The sequence below is a fragment of the Ranitomeya imitator genome, chromosome 4 (genome assembly GCF_032444005.1).
Source record: "Ranitomeya imitator isolate aRanImi1 chromosome 4, aRanImi1.pri, whole genome shotgun sequence".
Lineage (NCBI taxonomy): Eukaryota > Metazoa > Chordata > Amphibia > Anura > Dendrobatidae > Ranitomeya > Ranitomeya imitator.
The window spans coordinates 396,304,700-396,329,764 of NC_091285.1; the positions used below are offsets into that span (position 1 = coordinate 396,304,700).

The 25,065-nt window shown below is 45.0% G+C and overlaps 1 long non-coding RNA gene across 1 annotated transcript in view; it reads left to right on the forward strand.

Annotated features, from left to right (window-relative positions):
* Positions 1–25,065, forward strand: part of LOC138674140 (uncharacterized) — a 73,233-nt gene that overhangs the window by 13,297 nt on the left and 34,871 nt on the right. The window contains exon 2 of the long non-coding RNA XR_011320505.1: positions 13,701–13,820. This is a non-coding gene — a long non-coding RNA (uncharacterized lncRNA). The remainder of the gene's footprint in view (positions 1–13,700; positions 13,821–25,065) is intronic.

Genomic DNA, 25,065 nt, shown 5'->3' on the forward strand with positions numbered 1-25,065 from the left:
TTTCAGGTAGATTTTGGAACCCAAATCAAGCAAAAAAATTAATAGGCTTTCTATGGCCCACAATTGGAGAGAGAGAGATGGCACACCCAGGAGTCAAGACTGGCACACAAGCAGAAAGGGCAATATTAATCTCCCACTGATTTGATTTTTTTTTTTTTTCAGGGAGACTTTAGAAAAAAAAAATACAAAAAAATGAATTTTTCAGGAAGAATTTAGAAACAAAATAAAATAAAATGATTGTTTCAGGGAGAATTTAGAAAACAAATAAAAAAAAAAATAGGCTTTGTAGGGCCCACTGAGTGAGAGAGGACGCACACAGGAGTCAGGAGTGGCACACAAGCCCAGAGGCCAATATTTATCTCCCACTGATTGATTTAGTGATTTTTTCAGGTAGATTTTGGAACCCAAATCAAGCAAAAAAATTAATAGGCTTTCTATGGCCCACAATTGGAGAGAGAGAGATGGCACACCCAGGAGTCAAGACTGGCACACAAGCAGAAAGGGCAATATTAATCTCCCACTGATTTGATTTTTTTTTTTTTTTTTCAGGGAGACTTTAGAAAAAAAAATACAAAAAAAATGATTTTTTCAGGAATAATTTAGAAACCAAATAAAATAAAATGATTTTTTCAGGGAGAATTTAGAAAACAAATAAAACAAAAAATAGGCTTTCTAGGGCCCACTGAGTGAGAGATGACGCACACAGGAGTCAGGAGTGGCACACAAGCCCAGAGGCCAATATTTATCTCCCACTGATTGATTTATTGATTTTTTCAGGTAGAATTTAGAACCCAAATCAACCCAAAAAATAAATAGGCTTTCTATGGCTCACTATTTGTGAGAGAGATGGCACGCTCAGGACTGGCACACAAGCCCAGAGGCCAATATTAATCTCCCACTTTTTTTTTTTTTCCAGGGAAAATTTATAAACCCAATAAAAAAAATAATAAATAGGCTTTCTATGGCCCACTATCTGAGAGAGAGAGATGGCACGCTTAGGACTGGCACACAAGCCCAAAGGCCAATATTAATCTCCCACTGATTGATTTATTGATTTTTTCAGGTAGAATTTAGAACCCAAATCAACCAAAAAAATAAATAGGCTTTCTATGGCCCACTATTTGTGAGAGAGATGGCACGCTCAGGACTGGCACACAAGCCCAGAGGCCAATATTAATCTCCCACTTTTTTTTTTTTTTTCCAGGGAAAATTTATAAACCCAATAAAAAAAATAATAAATAGGCTTTCTATGGCCCACTATCTGAGAGAGAGAGATGGCACGCTTAGGACTGGCACACAAGCCCAAAGGCCAATATTAATCTCCCACTGACTGATTTATTGATTTTTTCAGGTAGAATTTAGAACCCAAATCAAGCAAAAAAATTATTAGGCTTTCTATGGCCCACTGAGTGAGAGATGGCACACACAGGAGTCAGCAGTGGCACACAAGCCCTGAGGCCAATATTTTTCTCCCACTGATTGATGTTGTGATTTTTTCAGGTAGATTTTGGAACCCAAATCAAGCAAAAAAATAAATAGGCTTTCTATGGCCAACTGAGTGAGAGATGGCACACACAGGAGTAAGGAGTGGCACACAAGCCCTGAGGCCAATATTTTTCTCCCACTGATTGATGTAGTGATTTTTTCAGGTAGATTTTAGAACCCAAATCAAGCAAAAAAATAAATAGGCTTTCTATGGCCCACTGAGTGAGAGATGACACAGACAGGGATGGCACTCTAGCAGAAATGCCAATCTTAATCTCCCACAAAAAAAAAAAAAAAAAAGGAACTGTCCTTCAATTACTATCTCCCTGCAGTAATCTCAGCCAGGTATGGCAGGCAGCAATAAGGAGTGGACTGATGCACAAATTAAATAAAAAGTGTGGACAAACAAACAAGATAGCTGTGCAGAAAGGAAGGAACAAGAGGATTTGTGCTTTGAAAAAAGCAGTTGGTTTGCACAGCGGCGTACACACAGCAATGCAGCTATCAGGGAGCCTTCTAGGGCAGCCCAATGAGCTACAGCGCTGAGGAAAAAAAAAAATGTAGCTTCCACTGTCCCTGCACACCGAAGGTGGTGTTGGGCTGTGGAAATCGCTACAGCACAAGCGGTTTGGTGGTTAATGGAACCTGCCTAACGCTATCCCTGCTTCTGACGAAGCGGCAGCAACCTCTCCCTAAGCTCAGATCAGCAGCAGTAACATGGCGGTCGGCGGGAACGCCCCTTTATAGCCCCTGTGACGCCGCGGACAGCAAGCCAATCACTGCAATGCCCTTCTCTAAGATGGTGGGGACCAGGACCTATGTCATCACGCTGCCCACACTCTGCGTTTACCTTCATTGGCTGAGAAATGGCGCTTTTTCGCGTCATTGAAACGCGACTTTGGCGCGAAAGTCGCGTACCGCATGGCCGACCCCGCACAGGGGTCGGATCGGGTTTCATGAAACCCGACTTTGCCAAAAGTCGGCGACTTTTGAAAATGAACGACCCGTTTCGCTCAACCCTATGTTACATCCATAGCAATAAAGTGTCAAATAAAACTGTTGTTATTGTTCTTATTGTTATTAGTCCACTTTCTATGCTAGATACATTACGATTACTCAGATCCTCAACTATTGATATTCATTCACTCCTGACTAGGGTTGAGCGAAACGGGTCGAACATTTTCAAAAGTCGCCGACTTTTGGCGAAGTCGAGTTTCATGAAACCCGATCCGACCCCTGTGTGTGGTCGGCCATGCGGTACGCGACTTTCGCGCCAAAGTCGCGTTTCAATGACGCGAAAAGCGCCATTTCTCAGCCAATGAAGGTGAACGCAGAGTGTGGGCAGCGTGATGACATAGGTCCTGGTCCCCACCATCTTAGAGAAGGGCATTGCAGTGATTGGCTTGCTGTCTGCGGCGTCACAGGGGCTATAAAAAGGCATTCCCGCCGACCGCCATCTTACTGCTGCTGATCTGAGCTTAGGGAGAGGTTGCTGCCGCTTCTTCAGAAGCAGGGATAGCGTTAGGCAGGGTCCATTAACCACCAAACCGCTTGTGCTGTAGCGATTTCCACTGCCCAACACCACCTTCGGTGTGCAGGGACAGTGGAAGCTACATTTTTTTTTTTTCCTCAGCGCTGTAGCTCATTGGGCTGCCCTAGAAGGCTCCCTGATAGCTGCATTGCTGTGTGTACGCCGCTGTGCAAACCAACTGCTTTTTTTGCTTTTTTCAAAGCACAAATCCTGTTGTTCCTTCCTTTCTGCACAGCTATCTTGTTTGTTTGTCCACACTTTTTATTTAATTTGTGCATCAGTCCACTCCTTATTGCTGCCTGCCATACCTGGCTGAGATTACTGCAGGGAGATAGTAATTGTAGGACAGTCCCTGTTTTTTGTTTTTTGTTTTTTTGTGGGAGATTAAGATTGGCATTTCTGCTAGAGTGCCATCCCTGTGTGTGCCATCTCTCAGTCAGTGGGCCATAGAAAGCCTATTTATTTTTTTGCTTGATTTGAGTTCTAAAATCTACCTGAAAAAATCACTACATCAATCAGTGGGAGAAAAATATTGGCCTCAGGGCTTGTGTGCCACTCCTGAGTGTGCCATCTCTCAGTCAGTGGGCCATAGAAAGCCTATTTATTTTTTTTGCTTGATTTGGGTTCTAAAATCTACCTGAAAAAATCACTACATCAATCAGTGGGAGAAAAATATTGGCCTCAGGGCTTGTGTGCCATTCCTGACTCCTGTGTGTGCCATCTCTCACTCAGTGGGGCATAGAAAGCCTTTTTTTTTATTATTTGGTTTCTAAATTGTCATTGAAAAAATCATTTTATTTTATTTGTTTTCTAAATTATTCCTGAAAAAATCATTTTATTTTATTTTGTTTATAAAGTCTCCCTGAAAAAAAAATAAAAAAAAAAATTGGGAGATTTATATTGACATTTGTGCTTGAGTGACAGTCCTGTGTGTGTGGCATCTCTGTGATTTGGTGCCACAGAAAACAGAGTGTGTAACATTGTGCCTGATTTTCCTTGTGGTCTCACCAACCTGTAAAGGGATATTGAAATCAAACAGAAGTTATAGCTCAGCGTGTAAGTTGTTTGACAGCAACAAATTAAGTTAATTTGGTTAAGTTTTTAAAACAATGAGGAAGTCTGGTGCAAGAGGTCGTGGCCGTGGGCGTTCATTGTCAGCTGGTAATGATGGTAGTGGTAGTGGAGCATCAGGTGGTCGTGGGAAAAAAAATATTCCACCTAAGTCTGGAGCTGTGGAGCCAGGTTCGTCGTCTGGCTACACAAGGCCTCGAACGCTCTCTTTTCTGGGAGTAGGAAAACCGCTTTTACAGCTGGAGCAGCAACAGCAAGTTTTGGCTTACCTTGCAGACTCAGCCTCTAGCTCTTTTGCCTCCTCTTCTGAAACTGGTAAATGTAAAAGCAGCGCGTCGTTTGTGGATGTTCACGGTCAGGGACAAGTCGCTTCCTTGTCCTCTTCAGCAAAAACAACAACAAGAGAGAAGGATGCAGCAGGCGACACAACGGGTTACTCCATAGAGCTCTTTACACATACCGTCCCTGGCTTAGAAAGTGAAACAGTTAACAGGCCATGCCCATTACAAGTAGATTCTGACATGGAGTGCACTGATGCACAGCCACAGCCAGACTGCTATGCTGGTCCTTTGACTCAGACCACAACATTGCCCTCTCAGGGTACTGATCCACAATCAGACCCTGATGAGACTGTGTTGCCCCATCACGAACGCTATACCACCGACCGACACGGTGACACAGACGAAGTTGCACACGAGGTAGAAGAGGAGGTAATAGATGACCCTGTTGTTGACCCCGATTGGCAGCCATTGGGGGAACAGGGTGCAGGCGGCAGTAGTTCTGAAGCGGAGGAGGAGGGGCCGCAGCAGGCATCAACATCGCAACAGGTTCCATCTGCCGGGCCCGTATCTGGCCCAAAACGCGTGGCAAAGCAAAAAACTGTTGGAGGACAGCGTGTCCATCCGGTTAAAGCTCAGTCTGCAATTCCTGAAAAGGGATCCGATGCTAGGAAGAGTGCAGTCTGGCATTTTTTTAAACAACATCCAATTGATCAGCGCAAAGTCATCTGTCAAAAATGTTCAACTACCTTAAGCAGAGGGCAGAATCTGAAAAGTCTCAATACAAGTTGCATGCATAGACATTTAACCACCATGCATTTGCAAGCCTGGACTAACTACCAAACATCCCTTAAGGTTGTAGCACCCTCGGCCAATGAAGCTAGTCAGCAACGCAACATCCCTTCCGTCACTGTAAGGCCACCATTTTCCGCACCACCGGCAGTATCTGTGCAGGTTTCTTTGCCAGCCCAAAGCAGTCAGGGTCAGGGAATCACCAGTTTTGTAGGAGGAAATACTGCATCTAGGGCACCGGCGGAGACAATACCGTCTCCAACAGTCTCTCAGTCTGCCATGGCCACCGGCACACCCGCTAGTTCCACGATCTCCAGCTCTCCAGTCCAGCTCACCCTACATGAGACTCTGGTTAGAAAAAGGAAGTACTTATCCTCGCATCCGCGTACACAGGGTTTGAACGCCCACATAGCTAGACTAATCTCGTTAGAGATGATGCCCTACCGGTTAGTTGAAAGCGAAGCTTTCAAAGCCCTGATGGAGTACGCTGAACCACGCTATGAGCTACCCAGTCGACACTTTTTTTCCAGAAAAGCCATCCCAGCCCTGCACCAGCATGTTAAACAGCGCATCGTCCATGCACTCAGGCAATCTGTGAGTACAAAGGTGCACCTGACTACAGATGCATGGACCAGTAGGCATGGCCAGGGACGTTACGTGTCCATCACGGCACACTGGGTGAATGTGGTGGATGCAGGGTCCACAGGGGACATCAATTTCGGGATAGTTGTGCCTAGCCCACGGTCTAGGAAACAGTTGGCTGTAGGCGTTCGCACCCCCTCCTCCTCCTCCTCGTCCTCCTGCAGAAGCGAGAGCTCTTCCACAGACCGCAGTCGCCAAACCACTCCATCGTCAGCTGTCACTGTTGCACACCAGTTGTCCCATTATGGGGCAGCTACTGGCAAGCGTCAGCAGGCTGTATTGGCTATGAAGTGTTTGGGCGACAACAGACACACCGCGGAAGTTCTGTCCGAGTTCTTGCAGGAAGAAACGCAGTCGTGGCTGGGCACAGTAGATCTTGAGGCAGGCAAGGTAGTGAGTGATAATGGAAGGAATTTCATGGCTGCCATCTCCCTTTCCCAACTGAAACACATTCCTTGCCTGGCTCACACCTTAAACCTGGTGGTGCAGTGCTGATTGAAAACTTATCTTGGTTTCTCCGACCTGTTCCTCAAAGTGCGTGGACTTTGCTCACATATCCGCCGTTCGCCTGTACACTCCAGCCGTATGCAGACGTATCAGCGGTCTTTGAACCTTCCCCAGCATCGCCTAATCATAGACGTTGCAACAAGGTGGAACTCAACACTGCACATGCTTCAGAGACTGTGCGAACAGAGGCGGGCTGTTATGTTTTTGTGGGAGGATACACATACACGGGCAGGCAGTAGGATGGCAGACATGGAGTTGTCGGGTGTGCAGTGGTCGAAGATACAAGACATGTGTCAAGTCCTTCAGTGTTTTGAGGAATGCACACGGCTGGTTAGTGCAGACAACGCCATAATAAGCATGAGCATCCCCCTAATGAGTCTGCTGATGCAAAGTTTGATGCACATAAAGGATCAGGCGTTTGCACCAGAGGAAGAGGAAAGCCTTGATGACAGTCAGCCATTGTCTGGTCAGGGCAGTGTACAGGACGAGGTAGCGGGCGAAGAGGAGGTGGAGGACGAGGAGGATGATGGGGAAGAGTATATTTTTAATGAGGAAGCACTGGAAATTGGTGGCGTGGCAAGGCCGGGTTCTGTTTTTTTGAGGGACACAAGTGACGTAGATTTGCCTGCAACTGCACCTCAACCAAGCACAACCGCAGATTTGACAACTGGAACTTTGGCCCACATGGCGGATTATGCCTTGCGTATCCTCAAAAGGGACACACGCATTACTAAAATGATGAACGATGACGATTACTGGTTGGCCTGCCTCCTTGATCCTCGCTATAAAGGCAAATTGCAAAATATTATGCCACATGAGAACTTGGAACTAATATTAGCAACAAAACAATCAACTCTTGTTGACCGTTTGCTTCAGGCATTCCCAGCACACAGCGCCCGTGATCGTTCTCACACGAGCTCCAGGGGGCAGCAGACCAGGAGTGTTAGGGGTTCACACATCAGAAGTGGCGTTGGACAGAGGGGTTTTCTGACCAGGTTGTGGAGTGATTTTGCTATGACCGCAGACAGGACAGGTACTGCTGCATCAATTGAAAGTGACAGGAGACAACATTTGTACAGTATGGTAACAAATTTTTCATCCCTTATCGATGTTCTCCCTCAACCGTCATTCCCATTTGATTACTGGGCATCAAAATTAGACACCTGGCCAGAATTGGCTGAATATGCATTGCAGGAGCTTGCTTGCCCGGCAGCTAGTGTCCTATCAGAAAGAGTATTCAGTGCTGCAGGTTCAATATTAACCGAAAAAAGGACTCGTCTGGCTACACAAAATGTTGATGATCTAACATTCATTAAAATGAACCACAACTGGATTTCGAATTCTTTTGCCCCACCTTGCCCGGGCGACACCTAGCTTTCCTATGAAAAGCTCTTGCCTGTGGACTACTGTAATAACAAACGGATACACGCATATATTGGGGGGGATACCTCATAGTCAATCAATGTAACTACCAGTGTATTCAATTGGAGGCACTCCCACCTACATCGTAGGACAGTAAGGACCCACCAAAAACTACATATAACCACAAGGAAAAAAGTGGAAAAATGTCCGCAAGTATAAAGATAGAAACAACTTTATTATTAAAACTATACAAAAAGGTATCAAACAGGGACATGACAAAATCAGGCAGCAGAGTACATCACCGCAAAAATAGCGAGAGCCCATATATTAGGGCGTAAGTAGATCATGAGCGCAAGTGCGCAACAAAGTATAGGCACAGAAATGCATAATGTAAGCCTTACCCAATCAAATATATATACACACACCCGGCGAATATGGGCTCCCGCACTCCCCATAGGGAGACATTCACATTTATGTATTGTTTTGGACTACTAACTGGCAGACACTCATTACAATCATCCTCCGCTGACCAGGCCACTGCTGGCCGTGTTCACCTGGAACCAATTTAAAATTGCCTACAGCCATATGTTATTATGTTTGGCCTTTGATGCCTGTCTGCGGTCACTCCTTCCACTAGGCCTCCACTGACCACACCACTGCTGCCCGTGTACCCCTGGAACCAATTTAAAATTGCCTACAGCCAGCCCAATTTTTTTATGTTAGGCCTTCGAAGCCTGTCTGCGGTCCGTTCTTTCAACTACTACTACACTGACCAGGCCACTGCTGCCCGTGTTCCCCTGGAACCAATTTAAAATTGCCTACAGCCATCTGTTATTATGTTAGGCCTTCGATGCCTGTCTGCGGTCACTCCTTCCACTAGGCCTCCACTGACCACACCACTGCTGCCCGTGTACCCCTGGAACTAATTCAAAATTGCCTACAGCCAGCCCAATTTTTTTATGTTAGGCCTTCGAAGCCTGTCTGCGGTCCGTTCTTTCTACTACTACTACACTGACCAGGCCACTGCTGCCCGTGTTCCCCTGGAACCAATTTAAAATTGCCTACAGCCATCTGTTATTATGTTAGGCCTTCGATGCCTGTCTGCGGTCACTCCTTCCACTAGGCCTCCACTGACCAGAACACTGCTGCCCGTATTCCCCTGGAACCAATTTAAAATTGCCTACAGCCAGCCCAATTTTTTTATGTTAGGCCTTCGAAGCCTGTCTGCGGTCCGTTCTTTCAACTACTACTACACTGACCAGGCCACTGCTGCCCGTGTTCCCCTGGAACCAATTTAAAATTGCCTACAGCCATCTGTTATTATGTTAGGCCTTCGATGCCTGTCTGCGGTCACTCCTTCCACTAGGCCTCCACTGACCAGAACACTGCTGCCCGTGTTCCCCTGGAACCAATTTAAAATTGCCTACAGCCATCTGTTATTATGTTAGGCCTTCGATGCCTGTCTGCGGTCACTCCTTCCACTAGGCCTCCACTGACCACACCACTGCTGCCCGTGTACCCCTGGAACCAATTTAAAATTGCCTACAGCCAGCCCAATTTTTTTATGTTACGCCTTCGAAGCCTGTCTGCGGTCCGTTCTTTCAACTACTACTACACTGACCAGGCCACTGCTGCCCGTGTTCCCCTGGAACCAATTAAAAATTGCCTACAGCCAGCTGTTATTATGTTAGGCCTTCGATGCCTGTCTGCGGTCACTCCTTCCACTAGGCCTCCACTGACCACACCACTGCTGCCCGTGTACCCCTGGAACCAATTTAAAATTGCCTACAGCCAGCCCAATTTTTTTATGTTACACCTTCGAAGCCTGTCTGCGGTCCGTTCTTTCAACTACTACTACACTGACCAGGCCACTGCTGCCCGTGTTCCCCTGGAACCAATTTAAAATTGCCTACAGCCTACTGTTATTATGTTAGGCCTTCGATGCCTGTCTGCGGTCACTCCTTCCACTAGGCCTCCACTGACCACACCACTGCTGCCCGTGTACCCCTGGAACCAATTTAAAATTGCCTACAGCCAGCCCAATTTTTTTATGTTAGGCCTTCGAAGCCTGTCTGCGGTCCTTCCTTCCAATAGTTCTCCACTGACCAGACCAATGCTGGCCGTGTACCCCTGGAACCCAGCTGAAAGTGCATGGAGCCTCCTTTTTTTCTTTGTTTTATATTTAGACAGCCCAAATGAACTATGCTGTACCACGGTTCAAGCTACCCAGTCGACATTTCTTTTGCGAGAAAAGCCATCCCAGCCCTCCAGCGGCATGAAAAAGTCTGCATTGTCATAGCACTCAGGCAATCAAACAGTAGAAAGGTGCACCTGACAAGAGACGCATGGACCAGTAGGCATGTACACAAAAAGTTACGTGTCCATTACGGCGCACTGGGTTAATGTGTTGGATGCATGGTCCACAGGGGACAGCCTACAAAGTCTGTCTGCAGTCCCTAATTCAAATTTTCCTCCGCTGACCACACCACTGCTGCCCGTGTACCCCTGGAACCAATTTTAAAGTGTCTACAGCCTAATTTTGTTATGTTAGGCCTACTACGCCTGTCTGCGGTCCCTCCTTCCAATACTCGTCCACTGACCAGACCACTGCTGCCCGTGGACCCCTGGAACCTATTTTTAATTGCATAGAGCATCCTTTTTTTAATAGTAGGCGTACAAAGTCTGTCTGCGGTCCACTATTGAAATTGTCCTCCACTGCCCAGAGCAATGCTGCCTGTGTACCCCTGTAACTTTTTTAAGCTGCAGTGAGCCACATTTTTGGTTTAAGGCCTACTACCGGTGTCTGTCTGCGTCACTCAATTCAGCTGTGTTCCTTTGAAAAAAGCTGAGCGTCAATAGTCTTGTTTTCAGCCTCTAGGAATTTTAAAACTGCATTGGGGGTACAACTTTGGTAGGGCCTACTAACGGTGTCTGCCGCCCCAAGGTGTGCCCCAGGTTTCGTCCACATTGCTTCGGTCTTCCAACTCTCGTTTAGTAGTTGTAGAAAACTACACTGCATTAGGCCTACAAATTGGGTATGGGGTGTAGAGAGATGGTGTGTTCCACTCCAAGGTGTTCCCCAGGTTTCCCCTCCATTGCTTCGATCTTCATGCTCTCGTTTAGTAGTTGTTGGAAACTACACTGCATTAGGCCTACAAATTGGGTATGAGGTGTAGAGAGATGGTGTGTTACACTCCAAGGTGTTCTCCAGGTTGCCTTTCCTGAGCTTCTATCTTCAGGCTCTCGTTTAGTAGTTGTTGGGAACTACACTGCATTAGGCCTACAAAATGGGTATGGGGTGTAGAGAGATGGTGTGTTCCACTCCAAGGTGTTCCCCAGGTTTCCTCTCCATTGCTTCGATCTTCATGCTCTCGTTTAGTAGTTGTTGGAAACTACACTGCATTAGGCCTACAAAATGGGTATGGGTTGTAGAGAGATGGTGTGTTCCACTCCAAGGTGTTCCCCAGGTTTCCTCTCCATTGCTTCGATCTTCATGCTCTCGTTTAGTACTTGTTGGAAACTACGCTGCATTAGGCCTACAAAATGGGTATGGGGTGTAGAGAGATGGTGTGTTACACTCCAAGGTGTTCTCCAGGTTGCCTTTCCTGAGCTTCTATCTTCAGGCTCTCGTTTAGTAGTTGTTGGGAACTACACTGCATTAGGCCTACAAAATGGGTATGGGGTGTAGAGAGATGGTGTGTTCCACTCCAAGGTGTTCCCCAGGTTTCCTCTCCATTGCTTCGATCTTCATGCTCTCGTTTAGTAGTTGTTGGAAACTACACTGCATTAGGCCTACAAAATGGGTATGGGGTGTAGAGAGATGGTGTGTTCCGCTCCAAGGTGTTCCCCAGGTTTCCTCTCCGTTGCTTCGATCTTCATGCTCTCGTTTAGTAGTTGTTGGAAACTACGCTGCATTAGGCCTACAAAATGGGTATGGGGTGTAGAGAGATGGTGTGTTACACTCCAAGGTGTTCTCCAGGTTGCCTTTCCTGAGCATCTATCTTCAGGCTCTCGTTTAGTAGTTGTTGGGAACTACACTGCATTAGACCTACAAAATGGGTATGGGGTGTAGAGAGATGGTGTGTTACACTCCAAGGTGTTCTCCAGGTTGCCTTTCCTGAGCTTCTATCTTCAGGCTCTCGTTTAGTAGTTGTTGGGAACTACACTGCATTAGGCCTACAAAGTGGGTATGGGGTGTAGAGAGATGGTGTGTTGCACTCCAAGGTGTTCCCCAGGTTTCCTCTCCATTGCTTCGATCTTCATGCTCTCGTTTAGTAGTTGTTGGAAACTACACTGCATTAGGCCTACAAATTGGGTATGGGGTGTATAGACGGTGTGTTCCACTCCAAGGTGTTCTCCAGGTTGCCTTTCCTGAGCTTCTATCTTCAGGCTCTTGTTAAATAGTGGTTAAATGGAACAACTGCATTTGGCGTACTAGTTGGTTTGGGGCCTACTAACAGTGTCTGCCGCTCCTTGCTGTTCTCCTGGTTTCCTGTCCTGAAATTCCATTTTCAGGCTCTCGTTAAGTAGTTGTTAATGTTAGACTGCATTTGGCCTACTAGTTGGGTTGGGGCCTACTATCGGTGTCTGCTACTCCTTGCTGTTCTCCTCCACTGAACAAAGCTGTGCCGCCTGTTTACTACGGTTGCCAATTTTGAACTGCATTTCGACTACTTACTGATTTGGGCCTACTCTCTGTGTCAGCCTCTCATTCCAGTTGTCCTCCACTGCAATGCCCCCTGGTTATTCCTGTGTTACCAATTTTGAACTGGATTTAGCCAACTTTATTCTTTGGGCCTATATCTGTGTTTCCTCCTCATCCTGCCCATTGCCCAGCCAGTGATAGATGAGTCTGCTGGTACATTGACCCATAACGCAAAATTCCCCGTGCACGCTACACAGCAAGATTGTGACCCTGCTGAAAGTCAGGTTCCTCTTCCCGCATACCATACCACCTTACACGGGGACAAAGAGGAAGGTGCAGATGAAAGTGCAGGTTCCTTCATCAGGTGGGGGGAGGAATACTAGTTGGCGACGTCACTGGCACAGGGCCTCTCATAGTACGCAAAAGTGTTGCTGCCGGTGGGAGGCGCCCCCGCCGTGCAAACACACCGCTGTACTTTGAGGGGCCCTGTGCCAGTGCCAATGCCAACTAGTGGGCCCCCCCTGCTTGCTCAGGATCACAGCACTTGCAAAGTTGAAATACTTACCTCTCCCTGCTCCACTGCCGTGACGTGTTCCAGATTTCCTGGGCCCACTAATTACTTGATCCAGCCCTACCCCCCACAACTTTAGCCAAATGACCCCCAATTTCAAATGCCTTCCAATTATTATAAGCTAAATTACGATTGACAAGCTTCAGTAACAAGAATGGATGTTTTTGCCATTAAAATGGGCAGTGTAGATGTTTTCCTGGCCTCCACTCACTGCCGACTATGCTCCCCCATTGACTTGCATTGGGTTTCGTGTTTCGGGCGATACCCGACTTTTCGCGATAATCGGCCGATTCCACTCGACTCGACTTCTAAGATAGTCGGGTTTCGCGAAACACGGCTCGACTCCAAAAAGGTCAAGGTCGCTGAACCCTACTCCTGACGTTACATCAGTCTATATATCTATTGAGTTCATAGCACTTGAACCCTTCTCACAAGGTTTTACACATCTTGATTAACATTAGACCATTGTACCAAAGGAGACATAATACAAGGCCACATAGATTAAGAATAGTGCTAATTAAAATATATTATAAACAACATACCCACAACTGTAATGATTTTACCATACTGTATATCATATATAAATGTAAATATACCTCCATATATATACAAATATTTTCTTTATAGTTTCCACTCATAGAAAAGCGCCATTTGAGAAACCCTCATTAAGGCCAACTGGACTCATAGTACCAAGGCGATAAATCTATCTAGCCTAATCTATAAAAATATAATGCATAAAAAGTTGCAATTGTGTGATGCTTATTGTAAACATATTTATTTTCATCCTCACTAATCTTGAGATTATATTTCATCCAGCACCATTTCTAGGCTGCTGAAGAATCAGAGAGTGTGCTAACATCATTTTGCGTTGCTGTGTGGCTTCCCTATAATATCATGCAGCTATGGCATCATACAGATTTATCGTACCTTATATAGGTAAGTCAATACTTGGGCTATCACAGATCACCAGTTCTCAGAGGAGCAAAGTTTGTACCGGAGAGCTGTTTCCATCTTCAGAGTCACTCAGTTAATCTCTCTCTTGTCTAGATAGTAAGCTTTTTGGTCAGAGTGGTCCTTTCTCTCTCGCCTGTAAAATATAAACTCTTGTGGTCAGCAGGGTCCTTTCTTTTTCTCTGTATCCTCTTCCCCTCATGTATCTACTAGCAATTACAAGCTTACCATTATTGAGATTTGGGCAAATTTATTTGCCGTGATTTGAAAATATTTGTGAAAAATTCAGAGAAGTCATCGAAGTCGAATTCCAATAGATCCGCTCATTTCTTGTAGTAATGAAACATTTTTTTAACAAGCTTTACATTGGATTAATATAATGTTAATGGAGAGCCAATAAAATTATCAAAATAAACCTGTTGCCAATATATTTGGTTATTCCCTTTTAAGAAAACTACTGAGATGCCTTTACTTAGTATAAACGCAAAGCTAGATTTTCAAAGGCCTATAAATCCATCATTTTAAATTATATAATATATAGTATACAATGACATACACTCACATTTTCCTTTCTTCAGACAATTTAGAAAAAAGCAGACCATTGGCATACAGAAATATGTTCAATTGTTTTTATCTGCAGTTGGTACACAGTGTTCCACTCATTCATCCAAAAGGCCCTTCAAAGGGGCCGAGATTTTTTTTATTTTGTTATAGGAGCCAAACCAGTTGGTGCGACACAAAAGCAATTTAAATGTATATTACATTGTCTCCAGTTGTTCCAAAATAAAAGAGATAGGAAAAGTCTGAGCTGTCCTTATTCTCCAAGGACAAAGGAAAGCCCAAGATACATTTCGGAAAAATGTGTTTTACTGATTTCTTCTGTACTGCCTGTCCTTAACAGCAGGCTGTGGAGTTTCTGGAGTTTAATCTCCAAATCGACACAAACATGGCCAGCGTGTGACTATTGTACGGTAAAAGCCATATTTTCTGTTCTTTTCTTTCTAGGTTGCATTTGTAGTGCTAGACTCGAAAGACACACTTCTATTCTGTGGGACTTTAAACCATGTTTTATTTACTTTTTTGTCAACATTAATTTTGACAATAGACGTTTACTCAATTTTTGCATGTAATGTTTCTATCTATCTATCTATCTATCTATCTATCTATCTATCTATCTATCTATCTATCTATCTATCTATCTATCTATCTATCTATCTATCCCTCTATCTATCCATCTAGTGTGAACAGGTGCAAGCTGCAATGACTGTATAGCCTTTTAAAACAAAGGAGGAACACTGCAGCACTCTGTAAGGATCAAGAAACTACATTGTTGCTGAATAAAATGCACTATGAAAATAAATAGTACTTACAATAAATTAAGATTCTTAGCGCATAAATTGGCCAATTCATGTGTGGCCATCAACTACAGAAAGGTGACACTTGTCTAATGAGTCCTATTATTCTAAACATGCCTCTATTAGACCCAAGAGTGCTTTTAATTAGTGCTGGTATCTACCTGCACATTTAAAATTGTAGGTTTATAACTAGTGATGAGTGGGCTCGGGTGCTCGTTGCTCGGGTCGAGCAGATTGGAATACTCGGGTACTCGGCCAGAACAACGAGCCCAATGTAAATCTATGGGAGACCCGAGTATTTTTACCGTAATCCCCCCCGGGGGTCCTTGTAAGGTCTAAAAACGTCTGAAAATGATGGAAACACTGCTCGAATGACACAGGGACATCATGGGGATCGCCCCTGGAAGCATTCTTGACTCCTAGGTCACAGCTTTAATCAATTTTTTCCGAGATTCATGCCATTTTTCATGGTGCCACAAAAACACATTAAAACGAAACCAAAACGGGTTTTGCTCGGAAATATGTCAAGGTACATCCTTTGCAGGTTAATGACTTGCCTGTAAGGCCAAATGTTTAACCCCAGACCGAAAATTTCCTCTCCCAATTAGGTTTAGTTCAGACGCAACGTTTTTTAAGCGTTTTTCAACTTTAACATTGCTTTCAACCACTACAAATGCATTCACTGGGAAATGTCATTGTAACATTTAACAACCCTAGCTGCCCATGTGGTGTGTGACACATAAGCAGACACATCTAGTTTCATTTATGAAGGAAGGACTCTTAAAGTCACAGAGCCTATTTTTACTGGTGCATCAGGCGGCATTAATCTTCTTAAAGGGCCATTATGAAACAGTGGGTCTCCTAAGCTGTCGTAGCCTATGCTGTGAGTGGATGGGCTGCCAAGAATTACGATGCACCATAATACCCCTGTCATAAGATGTTCAGGGGGGACTCCTGAAAAAGTGTTGCATTGAATTTGAGGCCTGCCCTGCTACCAATTCATATGCACCTCAATAAGCTTTTGAACCCACATACTGGATGCGCCCATGAAAATCCACTTCACAATACGCATTTTGTACTCCCGTACTCCTTTGTTTTACATATTGGCAGCAAGGTGAGCCCTGCTGTATAGTCAGTCATATTCACCCCATTACGCCTTTGAACCCACAAACTGGATGGGCCCATGAAAATCCACTTGTATTTTTTAATGGTATGATGGTTCCCTCTTTGCACAATTATTTACAGGAGAATTTGGCAATTTTATTTGCCATGTTTTTAACACTAAGGTTCAGATACAGCTTTAAAAAAGGCTGATACTTGCAATACAATGCAATTTTAATGCAAACTACAAAATTCAAGGAATAGTATGATTGAATAGTGTGAGTGCGTACACTTTTGTATATGTTAACACACACAGGTTAATAAGTACATATAAGGATTAAATAAATATAGTGATTACGTATATTTGAAGATTAACTACATACAGTTTACTTAGATCATCACCAAGAGGCTTTTAAACATCATCCATCTGGAATATCAGAGAAGCAACACCAAGACAGAGAACCCCTGGGAGATTACCTACACTGCATGGGCGTCCCCAATTATGCAGGTATCAGCACACTGAACATGTACAGGTACCCCAGTTTTGGCATCTGTCTAAGTCATGTTTCTCTGGTCTTATATAGTGATTTACACTATGTAGTAACTCTAGTTTCACCCAGACTTTCAAGTGGCCACTTTTCAAGGTTGGATGAAACTGAGATATCATGGAGTCATCAGACGAGGGGCTATAAACCCCTAGAAAATAAAAGCCACAAGGATTTAGATCAAACCACCACCGGCATAGTTTCAGTAAACCTTAATATTTACAATGACAAACAGCAAACATGTAGAGGCTTAGAATGATTTGTGAAGTGAATAAACAAACATTTATCAAGATTGTGTCACTATGAGCATTGTCTGTCACATGTGTAAATGTTTTACAAGAAATGCAGCTATGTGATTGTCTGAATGCATTGGGTATACAGTATTTAAATCCTGGTTACAAATCGCCATTTGTATATTCGCCATTTGTACATTTGAGGCAGCCAAAGTTATGGCTCTCAAGGAGAGAAAGAAAAAACAGCAAAACGAGGCAGAGATGCTTACCTGCCTAAGCCTCTAAACAAATGCACTGGATGCAGTGGACCCATGTGGTTAAGATGGAGACTACACAGGTGCAGCATAACCGATGAGGCAGCCACTCTCAACCTACCAAGCTAATGGAGGGGGTGGCTGCTTGGCACATTGCTGCACATAAAAGACTTGTATGTGGCGCTGTTCACACAATGGAGATGCACAGCATCCAGGCAAGCCTAATAGTGACACCCTTCTATTAGATCAGGCGGGCCCGCACAGCGCTATCCAAATGCACCCCATGTGAACAGACACCACAGTTTACAAGACAAAAATGGGCCCAACTGTACCCTGAAAAAAAGTGCAAAAAACACAAAAAAAATAAAAAAAATTTGTGAGGTATTAGTTTATACTTTGGCCAAAATACGCAAGCTCGTAACCCGCGTCAAGGGTCCCCACGCTTCTCTCAAGGAGACAAACTAATATAGTGGACAAAGCTATATTTTTAATGAACTACTGAGCCAAACTAACGGCATTGCTTTATCAAATTTATCTGAAGTGTATTGTGTCCAATGTGAGCAACCAGGCAACACAAAAAGGAGCTTTTTAAGGGAGTTCTTTAAGGTACACAAATGTTATGAAGTCTTTGCCAACAAGGATGTGGTTTCACCAATGTGGGGTACCTTTTTAAATATTATACTAGTGCCATTGCAGGCTCCTTGCCTAAACTTCACAGGCCTATAACAGTACAAAGCACGTTCACCCTGGTGATCTAGTGGCAGTTAAACAAGAGACATTGCAAGAAGTAAGCCCAATGTAGTGGTGTGTGTCTCTGAGACTTGTAATGAAGTGCATGAGCTGTCAAACAATTCCCCAATGGGGGTACCTTTTTTAAAAATAGACTAGTGCCATCACAACCCCCTTGCCCAGAATTCACCAGCCTATAACAGTACTGAGCACGTTCACCCTGGTCATCTAGTGGCAGTTAAAGGACACATTGCAAGAGACAGACTTAAGAGGTAGGCCAAATGTAATGTAATGCCCAATTCCCCAATGTGGGGTCCTTTCTTTACACATTAAAATAGTGTCATCACAGCCCCTTTGCCCAAAATGCACCATACAGAGCATGTCCACCCTGGTGATCTAGTGGCTGGTGAAGGACACACTGCAGGAGACAGATTTAAGAAGTAAGCCCAATGTAATGCAGTGGCCATTTCCCCAATGTGGGGTCCTTTCTTTACAATTAAAATAGTGCCATCACAGCCCCCTTGCCCAAAATGCACCGTACAGAGCATGTTCACCCTGGTGATCTGGGGGCAGTTAAACAAGAGACATTGCAGGAGACAGAGTTAAGAAGTAAACACAATGTAGTGGTGTGGGTCACTGAGGCTTAAAATGGAGTGCATGAGCTGCCAAACAATTGCCCAATCGGGGAACCTTTTTTAAAAACAGACTAGTGCCATCGCAGGCCCCTTGCCTAAACTTCACTGGCCTATAACAGTACAAAGCACATTCACCCTGGTGATCTGGGGGCAGTTAAACAAGAGACATTGCAGGAGACAGAGTTAAGAAGTAAGCACAATGTAGTGGTGTGGGTCACAGAGGCTTAAAATGGAGTGCATGAGCTGTCAAACAATTTCCCAATGGGGGTACCTTTTTTAAAAATAGACTAGTGCCATCGCAGGCCCCTTGCCCACAATTTACCGGCCTATAGCAGTACTGAGCACGTTCACCCTGGTCATCTAGTGGCAGTTAAAGGACACATTGCAGGAGACAGACTTAAGAAGTAGGCCCAATGTAATGTAATGCCCAATTCCCCAATGTGGGGTCCTGTTTTTACTAAACAAAATAGTGCCTTCACAGCCCCCGTGCCCAAAATTCACCTGCCTATAATAGTACATAGCACATTCACCCTGGTCATGTAGTGGTTCTGAATGATGAGGATGAGGATAAGGAGGAGGATAACAACAAACAGACCAAATCTAGAAGCGTATACTCATGTGAGGTTGTGAAGAGGTGCATGAGAATACACCTCCCCAAAAGAGAGAATGTATTTGAGGTTATGTTTTGCTGTTTTCACTTGGTGGTGTACAGAAGTCTTTCCCAATCCAGCCCTTGTTCATTTTTATAAGAGTCAGCCTGTCAGCATTTTCAGTTGACAGGCGGATGCGCTTATCTGTTATAATTCCACCAGCGGCACTAAAAACCCACTCTGACACGCTAGCAGCAGGGCAGGCCAGGACCTCCAAGGCGTAGAGAGCCAGTTCATGCCACGTGTCCAGCTTGGATACCTAATAATTAAAAGGCACAGAGGAATCATGGAGGACATTTGTACGATCTGGAGGACATTTGTACGATCATGGAGGACATTTGTACTCCCTCACCATCTTCTCAAACATTGCACTTCTTGTGACAGCACCCCTTGCCTCTGTGCCATCTTGATGGGAGGGTCTGAGAAAACTGTCCCAGAACTTTGCCATTGTTCCCATGCCTGAGCTGGATTGCACTTCTGTCTCTCTCGCTTGAACTCCTTGTTTGTACAACAAACTCTGATGTCTGCTGCCAGCGTTCTCACATGGGAATTTTCAAAGTAGTTCAGGACGACTGACCATGCTGTCCTCCTCTTACTCATCCTCCTCCTCCCTGTCCTCAGGCCATCCCGGCTGAACAGACGATATGACAGCTGTGTTTGTAGTACCGTCTATAGCGCATGAAAGTAGCTCCTGTACTTCCTCCTCCTCCTCATTGACTACCTATCCACGATGAGAAGACTTGAGGCTGGGCTGAGTGTAATCCCCCTGTATTGTTCCTTGCTCCATGTCCTCGTGCTCTGCCTGCAATGCATCCTCTTTAATTGTGAGCAGTGAGGTTTTCAGAATGCTGAGAAGCGGGATGGTGATGCTAATTATGGCGTCATCGCTGCTCACCATCTTGGTGCAGTCCTCAAAGTTTTGGAGGATGGTACATATGTCGGACATCCATGTCCACTTCTGAGGTCTTATGTGTGGAGTCTGAACTGAATATCGACGGCCTTGTTGATGTTGGTAGCCAACAACTGCCCTTTTCTGCTCACAAAGCCTTTCCAACATAAGGAGCGTAGAGTTCCAGCGCGTGGGGCATCACACACCAGCCGGTGAGCTGGAAGCTGCAAATGCTGCTGAAGCATGGCAAGGTCGGCTGAAGCAGTAGCTGACTTTCTAACATGGGGAGACAGATGGTGTACTTTCACTAGCAGATCCAGCAGCTCCAGGTAGCTTTTCAAAAAACGTTGAACCACGAGGTTAAGCACATGGGCAAAGCAAGGTACGTGTGTGAGCTCACCTTGCCTCAGAGCGACCACCAGGTTATGTCCATTGTCACACATGACCATGCCTGGCTGTAGGTTCAGCGGTGTCATCTAAACATCTGACTGCTCTTTCAGCGCTGTCCACAACCCTTCTGCATTGTGCGGTTTGTCACCCATGAAGACTAGCTTCAGCACAGCCTGTTGCCGCTTGGCTGAGGCAGTGCTTCCAGCTTTTGACTCATGTCTTGATTTCAGAGATGGAGGATGAAGAGGAGGAGGAGGTGCAGGAGCTGTAGACTGTGGCGGCAACCCTGATTGACGTAGGGCCAGCAATCCTCAGCATGGGGAGGATGTGTTCCATCCCAAAGTCCGACTGGGTCCCGGCTTCCACTATGTTAACCCAGTGTGCCGTCAGTGAGATGTACCATCCCTGCCCACAAGCACTTGTCCACATGTCCATGGTTAGGTGGACATTCACTGTAACCGCATTGTTGAGGGCACGGGTAATGTTGTGGGACACATGCTGGTGTAAGGCCGGTATCGCACACCGGAAGAAATAGTGGTGACTGGGGACCAAGTAACTTGGGACTGCCACCGCCATCAGGTTGCAGAAAGCTTCTTTCTCAGCTAGCCTAAAAGGCAGCATTTCTAGCGCAAGAAGAAGAGAAATATTAGAATTTAGGACTGTGGCCTGTGGGGCGTTGCCGGGGTATTTCAGCTTGCATTCCAAAGACTGGGTTATAGACAACTGAAGGCTGTGCTAGGACAAGGACGTGGACGGGCTTGATGATGGTGCTGCTTGACTGTGGGCCACAACAGGTGCAGGGCTAAAGGCATCTTCACATGCACGGGATTAGCTTCTCCACAAAACAGTCAAAGATGCAGTGGTGTGACCTGCAGGCAGTGGTCCAGGAGCCTGGGGTTCGGCCCACAAAGTTGGGTGCTTTGCTGCCATGTGCCTGTTCATGATGGTGGTGGTCAGGCTGGTTGTTTTCCTACCCCTGCTGATCTGCGCATGGTAGGTTCTGCAAATGGCCTGTTTGGGGTTATAGGCAGAGTCTTTAAAAAATAACCAGACTCAGGAAGATCTAACAGTTGGAATGGCTACTTTCCTCATGTTGGTGTTACGGGGAACGGATGCACGCCTTCTGTCTGTGGCCACCACACTGTTTATTCCTGGCTGTTGTGGTGATATGCCTCCTTCCCCATGTGTGCTGCTGCCCTCGCTCTGCATGTCCTTCTGCCAGGTTGGGTTAGTCACTATGTCATCCACCACCTTGTCTTCCACATCAGCACCCTGCTCCTCCTCCTGACTTTCTGGCAATTGTGTCTCATCATCATCCACCTCCTCTGACACTTTCCCACCACCACCTTCACGTGACCGGGGCTGGTCAAAGCTTTGGGCATCTGTACATGCGATCTCATCTGTCTCCACTTCAAGTTCACCGGCCGAGAGTTCAGAATCTTGAAATGGAAAACTGAACAGCTCTTCATAGTCTCCATGTGTGGGATCAGTTTTCTCAGGGCACTTGGCATGGTGGGAGGAAGGAGGATCAGGGTGAGGAATATCCGGGCCACACTCACGGCTACTTAGACTTGAACGTGTGGAAGGCATGGTGGTGGTGGTGACGGTGGTGGCTAAGTGACTGGAAGCATTATCCGCTATCCAACCAACAACCATTTCACACTGCTCTGGCTTCAATAGTAGTGTGCTACGGTCCCCTAGAAACTGTGACAGGAACGTCGAGCGAGAAGATGTGGGTCTCTGTTGTTGCCCACTTTCACCTTGGCCACGGCCTCGTCCTCTGCATGCACCATCATCATCATGTCCACTTCCCCGTCCCTTGCCCCTTGCTTTGCCCATTTTAAATGGACTACTGCACTATTTCAAATGCTCAACACAAATATATATATTTTTTTATAAGCAAAATAGTGCTGTATAGAATTAGAGTATCAGACAGCAAAAAAAGTGTCCATCGGCCTACAATGACCAAACTTGGAGCACGCAGATATATGAGGGCTGTTATGGAAATACCACACTGGACAAAATGTGGACTGTTTTTTTTTTTTTAAATGCAAAATAGTGCTGTATATAATTAGAGTAACAGACAGCAAAAAAAAGTGGTACACCGGTCTACAATGACAAAACTTGGAGCATGCAGATATATGAGGGCTGTCACGGAAATACCACACTGGCAAATATGTGGCCTTTTTGTAATTTTGAAAGCTAAATAGTGCTGTATAGAATTAGAGTCTCAGACAGCAAAAAAAGGGTCCACCGGCCTACAATGCCCAAAGTTGGAGTACGCAGATAAGAGGCCTTTTCAGTGAATTTAAAACACACACACAAAAAGTGTGACAAGGCTAGCACACACAACTATGCTACGTATGCCTGACAAACTATGATTTTTCAACAGGCCTCAGTCTGACAGAACAGATTGTATATTTTTGTTTTTTGGGTTGAGTTTTTGGAAGAAAAAAAATCCAACTAGGTATATAGTAAAGAAGCTGCAGCAACTGCAGCAGCAGACAGTTATGGAGCTTTGGGAAGTATGCAGAGGTAGCAATGGACGCACATACAGTGCCTTCAGGCTTTGCACTGATGTGGATATGCTGTGCCCTGCCTGCCTAGCACTGCAATATCGGGACCCACGAATTAGCCCAAAAAAGGACTTTTGGTTTCTGAGGAGTTGTGGATTTAAGAGTTGCATACCTACACTAACTAAAAACCACGACTCTGACCCTATCTTGGCACCAGCTCTCCCTACTCTCGCTGAATTCGGAGCAGAATGCGGCGAGCAGGGCGGCGCCAGGTCTCTTATACTCGGGATGATGCTATGCGGCCAAGCCAATCACTGCACGACCACAACAAAGATGGCTGCGGCTTTTCATGGCCTGGCAGACAATCCATGCACCGTGATTGGGTCTCTAAAGTCTGCCAAAAACGCTGGGTGGAGACACCAGTTACCGCTGAATAATCCCGGAAATGCTCGCTGCTCGCCGAGTACACTGAGCATAGTAGTGGCGAGCACGTTCGCTCATCACTATTTATAACCATACCTACCAGCAGCCTCCGGCTTTCATTCATAGAGGCATGGCATTGGACAATGTTCAGTACATACAGTGTGGTTTGCCAATGTATTCACCCCTTTGGTATTTTTCATCTTTTGCTACCTCACAACCTGAAATTTCACTTTTATTTAGAGTGTGTATCAGTTCATGTACAGAACATGCCTACAACTGTGAACATTTGGTTTTCTGTTTCTTGTGAAGCAAATAACAAATAGGACAAAATAACTGAAAACTTCAGTGTGCATAACTATTCACCCCCCCTAAAGTCAGTCCTTTGTAGAGCCTCCTTTTGCGGCAATTATAGCTGCAAGTCGCTTTGGATAAGTCTCTATGAGCTTTCCCTATCTTACCACTGGGATTTTTGCCCATTCATTAAGGCAAAACTGCTCCCACTACTTCAAGTTAGATGGCTTCCTCTGGTAAACAGCAATCCTCAAGGCTGACTACATATTCTCAATTGGATTAAGTTGATTAGGCCACTCCAAAATGTTTCCCCTTAAACCCTTCGAGTATTGTGTTGGCAAATAAATTAATAAATTGGCATTGACTGCTCCAAAACATGAAAGTAAAAAAGGAGCACTTGGCGGTACTTTCAAATTATGTTGAACACAAGTAGTAACAAGAAGTAGAACTGTAGGTGATTAGGTGTTTCTACATACTCATTTAGCTTTCGGGGACCCATAGGAATACGGTTCAGTGCATTCCTTTTTGCAAAAGCATACAATTGATACAAAATGTGATAAACATTTTGCTTCTTACATGTGAAAATATACCAACACAACGTCTCAGCCTCCTCAGAACGTTCATACAATTTTCGACGTTGTGTCCATAGAGCTGAAAAGTTCACAGCTAAGCTAACAGAAATGGATCATGAAGAGGTGATTAAACCATTAGGGTAACAGCTCTCTTGGCACGCTGCCTGTCCTGCTATAAACAGGATTGCCGTTCTAACACAGTGACCGCATGTCTGGCACTGCGGTGAGTTACAGGCTGTGTGATATAATTTCAAAGTGATTGGAGAGGTTCCTTCAATTCACCAGTTCATTTTCTGCTCATCAACCGGTAGCAGTAATTATTAACATTGCTCATGGGTTCATGATGTTGGAAAGGTCAAGGGATAAGAACAGTTTTTGTTTCATAGAATTAATTTTTTATTAATGTCTAAATATAAACATACGAGTGACATTTACTATTGGATATATGCCAGAATTCTGTCTAAGGGGTTTGTGCAGATGTAAGGAGATGGACAAAATGCCCGTCCCCCTTGAAGAATATGTGTATTATTAATGTGCAATGTGACATGCATTTATGATGTTTATATGTGTAGTGATCTATGTTGTTGGTGACGAGTAGATATGAGGGAACTCGTTCAGTAAACGATCATCAATCTCAAATTTAGCAC